The sequence below is a fragment of the Myripristis murdjan genome, chromosome 24, assembly GCF_902150065.1.
Source record: "Myripristis murdjan chromosome 24, fMyrMur1.1, whole genome shotgun sequence".
NCBI lineage: Eukaryota > Metazoa > Chordata > Actinopteri > Holocentriformes > Holocentridae > Myripristis > Myripristis murdjan.
In genome coordinates, this window is record NC_044003.1 from 8,982,387 (window position 1) to 9,001,128 (window position 18,742).

Sequence of the window (18,742 nt, forward strand, 5' to 3'; positions counted from 1 at the left end):
CACACACACATTAAAGGGTTGGTTCGGATTTTTTGAAGTGGGGTTGCATGAGGTACTTATCCACAGTCAGTGTGCAACCAATGGTAGAGGGCGGTTGGCGGTTCTGCAGTTTGGAAAAGCAGGCAGGAGTTCAGCCTAGCAGAAGCAAAACATACTTTAGCCACCTAAAAAAAGGCCTGTCTAAAAAAAAAAAAAAATCAATATCATTTTAAGTGTACGCTATATGTCAAATATTTTCACCACTTTGCCATTAGACAGCCCTTTCCTTTGGCAAGCCGTTGCTCGGGTCAGAATGGCACGGCTGTGTTTATGCGTAGGAATATGGAAGTCTATGGTTGAGAAAATCCAGTGCCAAAGGAAAAGGGCTGTTTGATGACGTGCACTTAAACTTCCAGTGACTTTTTTTTTTAGGTGGCTAAAACACGTTTTCCTTCTCCAAACTGCCGTACAGCCGACGGCCGACGCGGTCTTCTGTAGGTTACACGCTGACTACGGATAAGTACCTCATGCAACCCCACTTCAAAAAAACCCGAACTAACCCTTTAAACAGAGGGAAGATCAATTGTCAGGGAGAGGTTCCACCTCATCTCGCCTCTCAGGCTACCCGAGACTGTCCCGAAATATCCTCCTCGCCGAACAAAAGAACAAAATGGCAAGAGGCGATACGTGATACAGCAGGGTTAAAAATAGCCCTGCCACTGACTGATAGGGCAGCGTTTTATGACCTCCGCAGGGCGCTCTAAGTTTACATCCAAGTACCAGTGGCTAACACTCCAGGATAAACAAGGTGTGTTTTGTTTTTTTTGCAGCGCCAGAAAGATGCATGAAAACAGTCGGAAACATCACGACGGAGCCTTACGTCTGTTAGGACTTGATGCCCCTGGAACTTGAGAACAGAAAGAATCAAGCATTCTCACGCGCGTCAAAACCAAAGAACGTCCTGTTTGGGGATTCAAAGGGTCTCATGGTATGTGAAGCATAAATGATCTGCCTGAGAAGACAGAAGAGTCCACCTTTTCAAGGGAGGGAGGGGGTGGGGGGGTGGGTGGGCTCTTTGTTTTGATGTCACTGCACATGGAATACCATGTTGAGGATCATCAAAACATTACATCATGCCGGAAAAATCCATGAGAGAATTGCAGCTTTCCAACTGTGGCTTACTCCACATCAATCACAGCTCCCTGCGAGAAAAAGGGAAGAATTAGAGGAGGAGGGGGGGGGGGAGAAGTCCTGAAAGCCACTTGTTTTCTTGCAAAGTGTTAGCAGACCACTTGATTCAGGGTGGCAGACATCTGAATCAGAGCTCTGGAGGTGGTCTCCTCGCCAGGTTTATTCCCCAATAAACAATGAGCACCGAGTCAGGTTATAAAACACACCACTTTGTCCGCGCATGCAGAAATTAAAAAATAATAAGGTCTCGCTTTTGATTTTAAAACGGGAACACCGTGTTTCCATTACTTTTAATTTATTTACGAGCTGGCTGATTGTTCCTGGTTCAAACCTGCACGCTGCAAATGTGTGTTATTGCATTACTCTCTCGCAACGGTTTGACTTATGTTTCCTGTTTTTTGAACCCAAGCGTTAAAATGTGGAGATGTAAACAAGCGCACATTTGTGACTGAAATACTTTGCAAATTAAAGTCAGCAAAAAAAAAAAGCTGCACTTATTCACATAGAGTTGATTGATTCAAAGGCATTCCAGAGGTATAATGGGCATAATTTCTCCCACTCTGTGTCATAAGTGCATGCAACATGCCTCAGAGTGACAGGAACAATGGCCTCTTTCACTGGCTTCCCCAGGCTGGAGATGGGGAGGTGCATCATGGGAACCAGACAGGCAGACAGGCTTGTACAGTGCGTGTGGATACTTCAGAGAGCCTCAAACACACCCGGGCAACAAGCAATGGCACTTTAACTCGCAGACATCTGCCATATGTGAATTATGTGCTTCAGTTCCCCCAAAACAGTTGCTTTGCAAAACAGACATGGCTGAAAAACTCATTCTGGGCGAAGGAAACACGAGGGCAGGCGGTTCATGAACTTGCAAAAAAAAAAAAAAAAAAAAAAAAGGGAGTGTGACTGAACTGCAAAAAAACATCTTTCTTAACAACTGCTGACATCTAAACAAGCGGACAAATGTGGGAATGTCATTTGGGATGTGACGGGGTAATTTAACTTCTTCCCAGTGTGAATAAACGGGTTTCAGGCTCTGATTTTTCTCGATACCAGTGGAAATTTCTCGACACTGGCAACAAGTGACATGATCTCACCCGCCAGGCTGATTTTTTCTCACTTGCTTGACAGAAAACCAGATTTTAAGAGTCAGTCAGCGCTGGACTTCATGACACTTTTTGCAGCGTGAGGGCCGCCACTCGCGCGGGGGCCGGCGGAGCAGGCCGCGGCGGCTGAGGGAAACGGCATTAGGGCGTGATGCACAGATGCCGGCACTCCACGTGGTCTGGGCTAAGCGCTCTTAGGGCTCGCAACTCCTACTACTGATGGTTTTAACGCCAGTATTTACCCTAAGCCACAAACCTCGGCTATGAGACTAACAGCGGCAGGACAGAGGACGCTATTGTGCTGCTAATAGTCTGCTAATAAAAGGAGGGGATACGAGTCTTGACTTTAAATACGTCCAGGACGCACGTGAGAGCCGTCATAAAGAGATTTGGGAGCAACATGTCACATCAGAGAGTCATAATTTCCCCTTTGGCGAAACATGTGTTCAATGGGATTTTATGTATGGATTAAAACATAATTTGAGGGTAGTGGTTTAAAAAAAAAAAAAGTGATTTTTTCCCTCCCTTTCTGTGTTTTTTAAAAGTCACTGGAGTTGTTTACAGCTTCGAGAGAGAGAGAGAGAGAGGGAGGGAGAGTAAGCAGCTGTATTAATTATTATGATTCAACATTTTGTTTACTACAGCCCCTATTCTAGCACCTGCAAAGGAAGTCAGTGAAGGAAGCTTTATTTCCTTTTGCAACAGCTTGTTACAGATGGAAATGCACACTTTGACGAGAATTTATGAGTTTCGCACGGTGTGAGGTTCAAAAGCGCTGCACAAAAGGACATTAGTGCTCCAGAAAAATGACATGAGTGTCCCAAAGCCTGTACTTTTTTTTAATTTTCACTAAATTTCTTATTTATGAGATGATTTTCTTTGTCCTTCTTTCTGCCTTTAAGAGCATAAAGTTTACGTACATCATCCTCCAGCTGAAATGAACAGCTTGTCTAATGCGCCGTGTTAACAGTGACTTCAGAGGCATTGTTTACCACACCACATAGAAGTAAATATATAACAAAAAAAACAAAAACAATCTAACAACTGGCCCGTTTCAATTGCAGCGTGCGGCTGTTTGTTTGTCACTTTCACAAATGTTTGCCTTCGCTTCACACACTGTAACCACAAGAGGAAACGCTTGTAAAAAAATACAAACAGTCGCCCTGGCAACATAAATGATATTTTAAGAAAAACAGAAGGCAGAGCGGGTCCGGTACTCACAGACTCGTCCTTCATTTTCTGATTCTGATGGGGGATCATTAATCCACGAGCAGCGGTGACTCTGTGGCAGCGCTGCATCACCGCCAGAAATGCAGATGCTCGGTCAGATACGTGATTGACAGGTGGGTGGCGCGCTGCGAGGGCGTCCCTGCTGTGATGAAAGACCCTCCTATAATCCGGGGGTTAACCATCGATTCTTACAGTGACGCTCACAAAACACACTTCCTTCATAATTCACGTTTTTTTTTTTTTTAAATTCCAGCATTCCACACACTGATTTAATGACTTGCTATGGAGATTTTACCAGTTGTTAATGTGATGTAACATCATATAAGCTGGCTTGATGAGTGCAATTTTATGCTAAATTAAGACGTAACTTCATAAAATTATCCTTCAAAACACCTATATTACATTATATCATATCACAGTTGGCCTAAATATATACACTGGGGGGGAAAAGTCCAAATTTCAAATCAATTATTCTCATATTTGGGCTTCAAAAAGTGTCCTTTGCCAAAAAAATAAAAATAAAATAAATATCAGTATCCTAGATAATTCAGGTAACTCCACAGGTATGAGAAAACAGATTCAAGAAAATTCAATTTGATTTTCACTGAAAACAATTGCCAAATTTGTTTGAGCAATTATAACATTTTAAGGCTCAATAAAACATTAAATGGCTTGTTAAGATGTGCATTTTTGCAGTGCAGTCGTATGTGTGAGCAGGGAAAATAACATTTTCTCCGCTTTTCTGCCTCATTCTTGGAAATGATCAGATTTATTTTCTCATGCTTTTACAGTCCCACTCCCAAGCCTTGTAGGAATCCTCTAAATCATAACACATCTGCCCTCTGTATTCACAGATCAGCGCTGTTATGATTCCCAACGTTTTGTAGACCTGGAAATGGACTAAAATTAATTTCTCGCACTTTCTGGACCTGTGGGATCCCTGGTTACCACCGACGACACGGCTTTCCCCTGTCAATTTCCAAACCGTCATCTTACCAAAAAGCTTTGACAGTCCTAATCTGTTTTGTCTCCGATATACACTAATGACGAACCAAAGATCTACACCATGAAATACTATCAAATTAATTCAAATTCATGGACTGACTGTGATGATTTAATCCTGCATATTATGTGAAACCATTACACGGCGATACCACCAGCTTCCTTTGTGCCTCGGCGGTTAAGAGGAGGCATTTACTCTCATTTGATAAAATCGGCTGTGAAATCTCCTCCATATTCCTCCATCAGTGTCTGCTGATAATAATCAAACCGCTCAACCCAAAAATGTGCTTACAGCTGCAAACACGGTCGCAGTGTGACGCCGTGTGACACTTTCTGGGGCTCAGACAGGCAGCCTGTCGATAGCGGGCCCCGCTGATGAATCACATTCTGGATTGACAGATTACACTGTACAGTTTGAGCGATGTTTCCTGTGTCAGCTCGAAAACGGGGCTGCGCTCCTGCGGGAGAAGATAACCGTGCTCCTTGGCTTTGGGCTTGTGGGGAGGTGGGGGGTGGGGAGGGGGGGGTACCGATAAAGCGAAGCGAAAATGTTTCTTTTGTATATCATCCTGAAGGAATATGCATTATGACGTTCAAACAGACTGCGCTATGAAAATCGTGTGTGCAGGCTGAGCAGCCACTTGCTAAGCATGATGAGAATCAATTTGCTTCCTTTCCTCCAGACACAATCCCTAAGTGAGATGAAAGGGATGCAGCACTACTGTAATCCATCTAAATGGCCAGCCACTACAGCCTTTCATGCAGGCGCTACTATTGATCTCCTCTCCCTCTCTCTCTCTCTCTCTCTCTCTCTCTGAAACCTTTGTTTCCCAATCTTTCTCTCTGCTGTTCTTGTTCCTCTCTCTTTCATTTACACTGCAAAAAAAAAATCTCCATCTTAACAAGTCATTTAGTCCCATATTAGATTTTAAAATTGTGTTTTTCTTCAAACAAGTGCAAAAAAAAAAAAAAAAAAAATCTGCCAGTGGGATGAGATAATCCCATTTGTTTCCAGTGCAGCTTCACGTGTTTCAGAAATTTTTCAGAAATGTGTTTGAACAAGGCAGAATAAAGCGCATTTGTATTAAGAAAATGACACTTGACTCCAAAAAACAAAAAAACAAGTGCAAAAAAAGTGAAAAAAAAAAAAAAAAAAAAAAATCTGCCAGTGGGATGAGATAATCCCATTTGTTTCCAGTGCAGCTTCACGTGTTTCAGAAATTTTTCAGAAATGTGTTTGAACAAGGCACAATAATGCGCATTTGTATTAAGAAAATGACACTTGACTCCAAAAAACAAAAAAACAAGTGCAAAAAAAGTGCAAAAAAAAAAAAAAATAAAAAAAAATCTGCCAGTGGGATGAGATAATCCCATTTGTTTCCAGTGCGGCTTCACGTGTTTCAGAAATTTTTCAGAAATGTGTTTGAACAGGGCAGAAAAAAGCGCATTTGTATTAAGAAAATGACACTTGACTCCAAAAAACAAACAAAAAAACAAAGACAAAAAAAATCTAGAAACAAGCTGATTAGCACTGGAAACCACTGGAATTATTTCATCCCACTGGTATATTTTGTTTCATTTTAAGAAAGCCACGTTTTGATTTGAACACTGACTCTGATGACTCACTGACGTGGAGGCTTCTGCAGCGTGGAGGAGCTTCCTCGTCTGCTCTTTTTTGTTTCTACTTAAAACACACATCACACTTTTTTTCCACAGACGCCACCGTCACACGCTCGTTAATCTGTATTTTCTTAAGATGGCAAAAATAAAGAAATATTAGTTTTGGCATTTTTTTTCCCACCATGTACATTATTTGATTCAGTTTTTAAATGATAAAACTTACTAAGGCTCAGGATGCAAATACAGTTCTTTATGATAACAAGTGAGATAAATCTGTCAAATTAAAGTTTTTTTTTTTTGACTGTATCACTTGAAATGTTTCAAAATCACCTGATTGGAAGGATTTTAGCAATTATCCAATTATAATTCATCATCTAGAGTTAATCTAGCCAGTGAATTATAACTTATAATCTTTTTTTTTTTTTTTTTTTTTTAATTCCATTACTTTAAACTTAACCACACCAATAAATAACTAACTAAATCAATAAATAAGTTAATTTGAGGCCTATACATCTTTCTTTTCTGTATTATGATTATGATTATGATTATGATTAAGCCTAATTAGCTTGTCTTTTCCACCGCTTTTCTTGTTATGTTAGAATTAATGTTACTGCCATTTTTATACCTTATATTTCTTACTTTTAACCATTTTACCCTCTCTGTGTCTTATTGTGTTTTATTATTTTTATTATCACTGTTGCTTTGTTACTTATTTTATTATTACTGTTAGTGTCCAATGTGTTTTCTGGACACAAAGAGTTGCAGTCCTGCTTATGATAATGCAGTTTGAGTAAACATTGACCCGACTAGACGTTTTTGACCATACACTGCATCTGCTGTGTGTAAACAGGGGCGAAATCTGGATTCCTGTGATAAAGCACCTTTTAAAACGTGACCGATCCCCGTCCCAGGTAGCACATTTGCATGCGAGCGCCGCCCCCGCCGCTGTTGTTTTGACTCGCTCGGCTGACTCGCTCGGCCGCGGGATCAACAGTAGACCGTCCGCGACTCTGCCTCGTTGACCTTTCGCCATCTGTCCTTAATGACACCGCCTGTTGGTCAGCGGGCCGCGCGGGGTTACGCCGGTGCAGCAGGTACATAACAGGCGTCTGCTTACTCACTCAGGCAGGTGGGAGGTCAGCGAGTTTCCTGTCAAGTCCTGACCGTGACTGAGCTGAACTTTCAACCGGACACTTGGCTCACAGCGGACACGATAAGGGTGCGACCCCACTTCACAGTATTTTCTATGGCACACACCATTTTTTATAGCTTGTTTGTTTAAGTTCATATTAAAACCAAATCTGGGACTGCAGACAATTCAGTTAGACCTCATTTTTTTTAGGCATTGGTTTGACTTGACAAAAAAACTGATTCAAATTTGGAGTCCTTTCTTCTTAATTTGAGCAAAAAAACACACAATTCAGCACAATTCAGTATGATTTCTGTGAAGATTCTGCAACATGGCAACAGAAAGTCTTTGCATGTGGCTGGTGGAGAAGCCGCTTTTCAGTTTTGGTGCAAAAAAAACGGTTGCATCCCTCAAAAACAACATCCATCCTACAGACTCAAAAGCAGCCACTTTTGGTAACCAGTCATCCTGCGAGGCTAATTTCGGGGAGAGTCAAAACAATCCAGTCCCTGAAACTTCAATTAAGCATGATGGATCTGTCTGCATTTTTTCTTTTTTTTGCTGTTGTTTTGTTTTGCTTTATTTTTTTTCGGACCATAATTTCCCTCCTCTGTTTTAAAATCTGAAGTGCACATGAAGAATTGCCTTCACTTCATTTTGTTATGCTTGGCTTTCCAAGCATGAGTAACTGCAGGCTATCAGATATCAACATCTGTATACAGCACTTATACCCATAAAACCTTGCATTTTGTGGTTGTTTCCTGTTGTAGGCTCGGTTTGTGTTGTCACTCCTAACAAACTGCACCGCGGTTTACTTTTTTCGGGGATTTCGGTGCAGCTCTTTGGTGCCGCCGGAGTTTGAATGGCATTTTATTTACCTGCCCCAAACAAACTGCACTGAAAGCGTAACGCCCGAGTTTCAGAGTTTCATTTAACTGCTCCAAACCTGCTTGAGAGTGAGTGAACGCGCGCCCTCAGAGGATGTCACGACATGATAGGTTTTTTTTTTTTACTGTGTCATTCACTTCAAATTACAGGATGAAGTCAGTCTCAACCTGGCTGACAAGTATCCACATTAGGATGACTCCCGACAGGAAGAGCTGTATTTCACTGTCAGACGTGGATTTCACCCAACACATGCCGCTTTCATGTTTTCCGTTCCACCACCGTCTGCGTGCAGCAAATGGAAAACCCATTGTGCGCCTCATGCTTTCGGTTTTTATCCTTTCAGTTTGCAGCTTTTTTTTCATGCCCTAGCATTAATAATTCCTTTTCCCACTACTTTTTTTTTTTTTTTGTATGCCATGATTTACAAAAAAAAAAAAAAAGAGCATAAAGAAAAGTAAGAGGCATAAGAGGCACAAGGATCTCCAGCTGAGAAATGGCAAGAAGCCACCACGGGTATAGGCTAAATCCTGCTGATCTGGTTGTAAGCTCGCTGGTTTACAGTACATTGCGGGGCCCGGTGCAGGAAGTGGGCACATTACGCCCCTGCACTTCCACGCCTACGCCCCCCCGCCCCCACCCCTTTCCTCCCCCCCCCCCCCAACCACCTGTGCTGGTCTCACAGGATGCCACCCCACCCCACCCCACCCCCCCCAACCCCCCACCCGTTCTCCTCCCCGACACAAACTCCTTTACAGCTGCACGTCGCCAAACCGCACACTGAGCCTGCTTTTGTTCTTTTACACTCCACTGCCTCGACTGCGATAATGTGAGCGAATATATTATTTGCTTTACTGGAAATTGCCTTGCACTTTGGGCTGTACTGTTTAAAAAAAAAAAAAAAAAAAAAAAAAAAAAACGAAAAGGAAATTGAACTACGGCTACTATGTAATCACAGAGTTTATGACCAACAGCGATTGCCGTGGCCAATTCTATGCATGTAAGCTCACTCAGCAAAAAAAAATTAAAAAAGTCATTTAGTTTCATATACGGTGGTAAAAAAAAAAAGTGTGATGAGATAATCCCACTTATTTCTAATGCATTTTCAGCTTTTTTTCTGCTTAACAAGTATAAGAGTATGTTGAAACAAGGCAAATAAAAGGCAAAATCAGACTTTCAGTGTCAAGAAAATGACACTTGGTGCAAGAAACTGGCAGATCTTTTCACTTGTCTTAAGAAAAATGAGTTTTTAAACATTGAAAATGGCACTGACAATGAATAGGTTGAAAAAGCCAGTGTATGTAATTAATGATCAATAGGTCTTCCAGTGACACGTGTTCTTGATGGTGTCATTTCTATTTATACGTCCCTCTTGAGCCGCAGATGTCAGGGCTCCATGTTAACATGCACCGTGTCCACAATGGGAGTGTTTTCTTTTTTGTCAAGTGTCTCTGATGTGCAAAGCAGTACAAATAAACCCGCCTCGGAGGAATGCTGACCTCCGCCGCGGCCTGCGTTACCTCGGAGGTCACGGCGATCTCCGAGTGGCTCCGGCGGCCGGACAGTGGGTCATCCCAGCCCCCCGTCAAAGCCTCGCTCCCTCTCCGTCCCCCCCCTCCCCGCCTCGCTAAAACAATGATCTCACTCCCCGTACCAGGAATCCGCTGATTGTTTTAAATACCTTCCACTCTCACATGCTTGACTGGCCACTTCTCCTTTTTCCCATCGTCCGGGGGGAGGGAAAACCAAAAGAGGGAAAGACAGGGGGAAAAACAAAATGACTCTGGCAGGAAACATCAAGCCCACTGGCAAGACGGGAACTTGCTCCACTCAGCCTCGCAGCTAATGTTTAAAATTACAGCCAGCGACGACAAAACCCTCGTAATTCAATAAGACACGTCGGAAAGCACACGAGGGGGAAATATCCACATTTTTTTTTTTTTTTTGGTGGAGAATTATTCTTCGGAATCGGATGATGCCGTGGCACTGACGGTAAGGAAGGGTGAGCAAAAATACTCTGAATCTCTGTTCCTGGAAGACCAGCGATGGAGAGGACATTAACAGTACGCCTGTTGGACATGAGATCCCGTGACAGGATATCATATTAAATTACAGATTCACTTCACCTGACGGCAATGCATCACTTCAACATCTACTTTAGATGCGAACAGTCTACGGAGAAGCTGACAAATGGCCTCCTCTCTATGTAATTTCATATCACGCTCATCACAGTATCATCTTTTCCGGCCAGTCTTTATTTCTCCTGCTGACTGTGCAGGTTATGAGCAGCAAAGTGACGTACAGGAGTCGGTCTGGGTTACATTAGTACAAGCGTATGCGGTAAACACTCAAAACAGCTCTCTGCTTCGATGCTTTAAAGTTTGCCCGGCCAGCATGCACGACCACAGGTGACTGATTTTTTTTTTTTTTTTTTTTGCAGTGATAACTCTTCAAGAAGGAGAAAACGCAGCTGACAGCGAGCTTTTCATTCTTAGTGTTTCTGTGTGCGGTGCAGTGTCAGCGAGCAGAACAAAAGAGGGTCACATTAAAGGATATGACCTCACACTACAGAGGAAGACAACACAACAACAGTCCCCAGCCTTGCCTGCACACACACACAGCAACATGGTGTAAAAAAAAAAAAAAAAAAAAAAAAAATCTGATTATTTTGACACATGTTGTCATTTTAGCATCCGAATTTTCATTTTTATTGACAAAATAAATGAATAAATAAAATGATAAGGATGATATCTTTGGTGCAGTCTGGATCAAGCAAACACATTTTTTTTTCCTGCAGTTTTGATCATATTGGGATTAATTGGTCAGCCCACAGATTTAAACGTGCCTGCTCTGGAGGCACAAATAATCGAATTGGTTGAGATAAACACAGCAGGGCGGAGCCAAGGAACCACAGTTAGTTACAGCAGATTGAAGCCACGTTAAAGAGGCATAAGAGAGGAAGCAGCAAACACATTATGAAACAGCTTTTTCAAATGGGCAATCAGACCTATAAGTAATAACTTATTCAAATTTAAGCTCAAACTATCAGTTTTAGTCTGTAATAATCTGGAACTGCTGACCATCATGAAGTCCATGGTGAAATGACTGAATGAAAATTTGCTTCACTCCCTCTTTTTTTTTTTTTTTATTGACATTTTTTTTAACCAGTCAGTTCTTAATCTCAACCCTAACCCTCATTTGGCTCCACCCACTGAAGTTTAATTCAACCAATAGGATTCCTCCAACCTCCAGAGCGGCCCGGCCTCTTAAGACATGTTTTCATAACTAAACCCCCCCCCCAATGTGGCCTTTTGCATACATCTCTGCTTTTCACTGTGAGAAAGTATGAAAACGGAAGAATTATAGATCACAAGGAATGTGTTAATAAATCAAAAAGGCTCTGACTTAAGCAGATGTGCTCATATAAAGACCAGCAGGGCGAGCGCGGAGAGAGGAATGCGGCGTAAGATCAGAGCTGAAGGTGGACGGGGTGACGATGCGGCGCAGCGGCAGATATAGCGGGTGGTCAGCGGGGCGGGGGGGGGGGCGTTGACTCAACTCCACATGTGACTCAGCAGCTGCGGCGGGAAAAGCTGCTGACAGACGACGAGGATGACTCCAAATTTAAACTGGAGTAGACTCCTACTACGCGCCTCCGTGTTCCCTGGGAGGACACACGGAGGAACTGCAAACACAAACATGCCGCCGCGCAGGCTTCACCCCCGGAGACATATTCTGTTTACGCCGCCTCGTTTTCACAGCAAAACAGGTCTAATTTGATATGCATATCATTGCCATGGTGAGAGAGGTGGGTGGTGGGTGGGTGGCGGCGCTCTGGGGACCACACGGAGACATCTTTTGCAACACGGCTATAAATAACCTGAGCAACCCTTACAAAATTCGACATGAATTTATGGAGTCAGCAGCCAACTGACTGTCATGGGGCGATGTAGCGATAACGGCTGACAACGCCGCACCAGCCGAACATCGCGATGTGGTTCCCTGGCCACCATTTTCCCAGTGGATTTGGGAACAGGAGGGAGCCATCGGAGAGGGTGGGGTGGGTGTGGGTGTGGGGGGACTGAAGCACACATGTCACTCATGTCCTCAGACACTTAGCAGAACAGACCACACACACACAGGACTGTGGAATCTAAAAACAAAAATGCAGAGGCCTCGTGGAAAAAGCCAGTTTATATTTGGAGGCATGTGCTTTCACGTGACACCGACCACTGTGTTTGCACAGAGGCGTGCTTTAAAATAACCGTAACACATGCTGAAGTTTCACTGCTATTTCTGTCGAGCTAACAAAGTCTAATGCCACTTTGACACCAAGAAAGAGGTTTTTTTTTTGTTTGTTTTCTTGTTTTTGGGACTACCTCGGAAAAAAAAAACACCATTTACACTGGGAGCTCTACAGTAGCTAAGGATTTTTTGATGCTCCACCCCGGCAGTCTCTCCTTACAACGACACTATGACCGTAAGTCCCATCAAAAGACGTGATTTTATTGGTAGTTTATGATACACGCGGGTTAATGTTACACTGAAGTTAGGACTGCCTGTTCACGCCGAGCTCACATCGTGGGTCGCATTGGGATTTTAGGTCAGCGTGAGAGGCGTAAAACCCCGTGCTGAAAACAGAAAGGGCCCTGTGTTCATTGTGTGGGGATGTCCGCAGGGTCGTGCTGTCACTGTGCATGACGTGACAAAACAACAGATCAGACGTATCAACTGCTTACAGTCCATGCAAATGCACACGCATCAGCACGGCCCGATAAACCGGCTCATTCACGAGAGTGGACCGCTAAGCGTCTTTAACGCGGTCCTCGGAGTGGAGAGCATTTCAAGCCATTCGTCTGTCCCTGCAGAGAGAGCTCCTTCACTGGGCTCTTTTGACTCGGGAACTAACCATGTCAGCACAGCAGCTGTGCCGCCTTACACTACATACACCTCCAGGTCCTGCATTGCACAAAGAATGTAAGGTGACGGTGCCAGCGCCGGTGAAGTGCCCACTTCACTGGCACTGAACAGCCACAAGACGAAGAAGACATCAATGACGAGCATCAATTGTAACTGTGCTGTAAGTTTAAACAGACCTTGGCAATGCCTCGCAGTCCCTTGCCAGTAGCAGTAGTAGTAGTGGTGTTGTACTAATCCAATAAAAATAGGTCATTATAACACACTAAATGTTCTCCGTTCATTCACTGAATGCCACTTCACACAAGGCTCATTCTTCCAAACTGCCTCAATAATTACTAAATCTCCCCTCTCTGCTTCCTCCATTCATTGTTGTTTTAATTCCAAACCTATTAGGACCAGATGCAAGTAATTTAATTTGCTCAATATGTTTTGCGCAGTTATAAACTAATGGATGACCACCGGATGGGCTGCTAATGAGTATTAACTCTCTGAAGTTTTTAACTCTGCAGGCCATCCCAGAGTTCACAAGGTGATGCTGCACTTGAGGCGTAGTGGATGTTTGGTAGATCATCAAATGGGTGTGACGCAATCGCTGGGGGGATTTACAAGTCTTGATAATCTTTTACAGGCGACATAAAAAAAAAAAAAAAAAAAAAAAATCAAACCAAAGCAGAAAAATCAGAAATCTTGCCCGTGGCATTTTACATTTGATAGCTTCTTGGCAGCCTCACCCAGCTCCTCTCAGCAGCAAACACACTGAGAGGCATTGCTCTTTCACGGACAACTTTTGCAACCGCAGACGGAGCCGGGTCTGGCGCGATAATGCAATCTGACTTCACATGGAGAGTGATAACGCCAGTGTGCATCACTGCCGTGAACGGCGGGAGGAGAATGCACAGCCATGTCAGGAAAACAGAGAAAGAGAAAGACACACAGAGAGAGAGAGAGAAAGAGAGAGAGAGAGAGAGAGAGGGATCGCAGCAGAAAGAGGAAAACAAAAGCTCTTGGTCTAAACTGCAGGATCTTAGATTTCTCCCAGCAGTGCTGTTCCATCTACGCCTCACACTGGCAGGAGCCCAGTCAAACATGCCTTTGTGCTGACGTGGGAGAGCTATGGGAACATGTTTTTTTTTTCTTTTTTTTTTTTTCTAGCCAAAGCACTGACTTGAGATGTTGAGCTGTGCTGGTGGGTGTTACTCAAATATCCTAGGTGATGCAAATGATCCCTTAATGGTGCAGGAGGGGGAAAAAAATCCATGAGAGAAGTGGCACATCACTGGTTAGATGTGCAGCCTTTCTTTCATTACTTTATAAGCCATTCATTAATCTTGTAACCGACAGCTCTATTACGTGCCATACAAATAATAAAAATGCGATTTTATAGCCTTAAGGGATTGGTGATTGTCTTCGGGAGATATTGAGCCACTATCACAGCAAGTGGTGCTGATAATTCTATCACATCCTGTTCCTCAAACAAGAGGATTGGCAACTGCAATTTCATGAATCATTAACCCATAAGTGCTTGGTTACTTTTAACACAATAAGCTTCTCCTGTGATCATCATTTTAATTACGTTGATCAGCAGTCGCCTAACTTCAGCGACATAAAAACGCGATTACAATGGGCTCATCTCGCCGGCTACCACGGCGCAGTGGAAACATGGAGGAGCACTTTGAGGTTAGTTGCTGTAAAGTTCAGAATGGAAAGCCTGCAGGGGGGACAAACCGTGTCACATGAAGGGATCCAGTTGCCGTGTGGGATTTCAGCTGTGGCTGGGAACCCTCGGGGACTCATTATGTGCAGATCCCCAAAACAACTTGGGTCAAAACTGAGAGATCTTCCCAAGCCAAGCAAAACACAAGAGTTGGGGGGATTGTAATACTCAGTTCATCCAAACCTAATAAAATCACCTTTTTTGATTTAAAACTTCAATATATTTTAAAGTCACACAGAAGCCATATGTCAGTGGTGCTTTTGCTTCCATATTTTGATCTGCCTCTGGTTGAAACAGGATGTCGGGGTGGCACATAAAGTGGGGAGGGGCTACTCAAAAGTGTTCAAAACTTCAAAAGAGGATTTGCACATGGTTTTCTGTTGCCACAAAGTCCAGTTTCTTCAAAATGACTAAAATCCCACCACCAAGACACAAAAATGGCATCTTTGGAAAAAGAAACAGTGTTTTTTGGGGAAAGTGCACACCCCAAAATGCACCACACGTGCCATTTTGAGGCTGCTTTTCTATGGTGTAGAGGCATCTGTTAGGCCACGAGGCAAGCACTAAAAATGCACCATTTACCAGGAAGTAAAAGTAATGGGAGGTAAAAAACAGAAGGGAAGGAGCACCGGCATTACTAAAACATTACTATAACATTACTATAACAGGTGCTGTTTGGCTGTGGGTAACACATCACGTAGAATAGGCCAATGCCTAAGAAGTCTTTATAAATATACACTGAAATGTATTTAAAATCAGAATGTCTAATGCAAAAGATAAAACATGTTTGTCACATAGCAAGAATAAATTAAACACAGAGGTTGTGACTTGATCTTAAAGTATATTTGCAAAGACTTCCCATGCATTGGTCATGACTAGGGGAATTTTTACATAACTAAGTAAAAAAAATGAATGATCATTATTGTTATCATTATTATTATTAGAAAACTGTTCGTTTTTACATGCAGAATCAGCTCAGAAAGTGAAAAGGCAAGTTATCATTATGTAGTCCTTCTACTCATAAAGCTGATGGCCAAAGAAAAATAAAGTGATGCACACAAATGTGATGCCTGATATAATTTGATGTTGTGGATGACATATATTACACAATATCATACATAGGGGAAGCATGAAGTTGGAATGACAGATTAAGCGAGCCATTTCATCTGGAAGTGGCATTTAAGCCTGATTGAGTCACTGTAGGGTTTACAGTTTCGGATTCCCTCTGACAATAAGCAGAGGATTGCCATGGGAAGAGAAAGGCAGTGGGTCTACTGTACAGAACAAAAGGCTCCATGCGTAAAACTGCGCATGAGTGCTGCCGCTCTGCACGTGTTGTAAAACCAGCCTGATGTCAGTGTTAAGGCTTGCAGGAGAAAGAAACGGTGCTTTTCGTTCCAGATGCCTTAAAAAAAAAAAAAAAAAAAAAGGACTCTGTGGATGATTTTCTACGGCGCAAAACAGCAGAACACCTCCTGTGCTCATCATTTTCTTGGGAGAATCTGCAGCGCTGGTGTATGAATTTCACTAATTTCCTTCCAATCATTCACAAATATTACGCTGATGAACTGTGGGTTACCATGAGAGAAATGAGCCATCCAGCTCGCAGGGCTGTGTTGTGTTGGGATAGGATGCGATACCCAGTGCCACCGCGTTGCATCAGCACTAGACAAAGGGTTGCGATGCCGTGGATGTCACCGCTCCACAAAATGCTGTATCACCGCATTAATGGCAGCATCACTCGACTCGAAACGCTTTATGATTTCAGGCATTTCATCACCGAGTCAAACACGTGGCCAGCAAACAATTTACGAGTTCCAGAAATTTAAATATGTGAATACACACATGCACAAATAAATAAATAAATAAATAAGCACCGGGTTCCTATCCAAGAAATAACGCGCAGCAGGATAAACGCAGGATGAGTTCACCGCCTGGACACATGCTTCTTATTGCATGTAAGTCTAGGCAGGGCAAACGTGGACGCCTTTTCTTTCTACAACCCACACACACACTGCAGAAATGTGCAGGATTTTCAACCAGTTCATCCCCACTATTCCACAATCAAGAAATCAAAGAAATAAGTGATTAATGAATACTGGTTAAATTAGTCGATCAATATAAGCTACTTATAGAGGATGTATGGAGGATAAACACACATAAACCCATCTAAACTCAGTTCAGTCGTTTTATTTATTTATCTATTTATTTATTTATTTATTGAGCTTGATATTAGGGCGCAAACGGACAGTGTGCGTTGTAGGAAGTGGTTTCCAGTTGGACTAAGTAATAGAAAAATATGATTTTAAAGGGGGAAATATATAATAAAGATATGTTTTCCTGAAAAAAAAAATACAGATTTTTTTTTTTTTATTATTATAAGGCTTGTGATGCCTTATGATGATCATCAACTCGCGCTCACAGTTAACCCCCGTTTTATTTGCCACTACATCACTGACTCCAACATCATAAGATTGACAGGGACTGACTAAGCCACTGCTGCAGCATCCATTAGATGACAATGCAGGACCGTGCGTAAAGGCGCAGCTGTTTGTTTCGCTCCCAGCAGATGCAGTCAACTCTCTATTGATTATAAATCAGCAATATCGGTATTTTTGTGGAGGGGTGGGCTGGGGAGGGGGGTGGTGGTGGGGTGCGGGGGTGTGGGGTGGTCGAACTTGGCTGGCCCGATGGAATACGAGGGGTTAATGGCAAAATGTGGCTTTTGGTTCTTTAACTGCACCGTCGAGCGATAGAGACGCTTCCATTGGCTGTCGGACCAAATAAGGCTCGTCCTTACACAGCAAATATTTTGCTGATATTATGTGGATTAATGAGGAGTTGTAACGTGCAAAATCTCATTTCCAGTTCGACAAAGAGCATAATCGAAATGCTGGCAGCAATGAAAATAATGCATTTGTACTAGAAATGTTAGAAGTGTATATTTCACACAAGCACGGAAATAATAAAAAATATGAAAATAATAATAATAATAATAGAGTCTAGTCTAAATAACAGTAGATTGTCTACAGCACCATATAGGGTATTGTACAATGCACGTTAATCCTAATTATGAAGCTTGTTAGGTCCAAATCTATTTCATGAAAGGGCATGCGGTGAATGATGGTGGTCTCTCCGATTATGAAAGGCTCCTTAACCGGGCAAATGACGCTGCAAGTGACAGCTTCTTTTATCTGAGCATTTTTCCTTCCAGAAAAAAAAAAAAAAAAAGCGGCATGCCTGACCCTCCTCGGGGATCACAACGCATCTACTCTGCAAAAACAGAGAAAAGGGAGCGCACACTGCTCAGCCCGTACACTGACTCAAAGCATAACAGGATGTGGTAGCGCTGTGTTTCACTCCAAAACCCGAGTTCACACCCCAAAGCATTACACCCTTGAATACACACACACCGCCAAGCTTTCAAGATTTATGCATGCGGTTTTTTGTATGTGAGTTTTTCCATATCTGTGGACTCTCCTGGCTACCGCTGCACCACTTATGCAAGTTTGCAACTCCACTCGGTAATGAGAACAACAATGGGCTGGGATTGACAAACACGAGATTAAAAAAAAAAAAAAAAAAAATTAACACACCAAGTCGTTTGACGGAGACAGAGAAAGCACACACGCAAGCACACACACACACTCACGCAAACACACACGGACACGTACCAGGCAACACGCGTGCAGGCTCACCTTTTACTTTCTATTTTGCTCGTATTCCAGCCCTTTTGTCCGTTTCCCAAATAAGTTCTTTCACATGATGACTCGATTTGTCGTTTCCTCAAAGCCTCCCGGCTGCAGATGGGAGATGTTTTTTTTTTCTTTCTTTTTTTTCTCTCTCACTTACTACAACTCGGTTAGCTCTCACCAGAAAAAAAAACGCGTCTGTGATTCTACGGTCTGTTGTTGTCAGTGTGCGTATGTGTGTGCGCGTGATGATCCAGCGCGGCGTGCCGCT

At 42.9% G+C, this 18,742-nt stretch overlaps 1 protein-coding gene across 1 annotated transcript in view; it reads right to left on the reverse strand.

Annotated features, from left to right (window-relative positions):
• The window catches only part of bach2b (BTB and CNC homology 1, basic leucine zipper transcription factor 2b), a 92,957-nt gene extending 74,215 nt beyond the window's left edge, over positions 1 to 18,742 (reverse strand). Inside the window, exon 1 of the mRNA XM_030047417.1 lies at positions 18,478 to 18,742. The gene's annotated coding sequence lies outside the window, so the exon portion shown is untranslated. The remainder of the gene's footprint in view (positions 1 to 18,477) is intronic.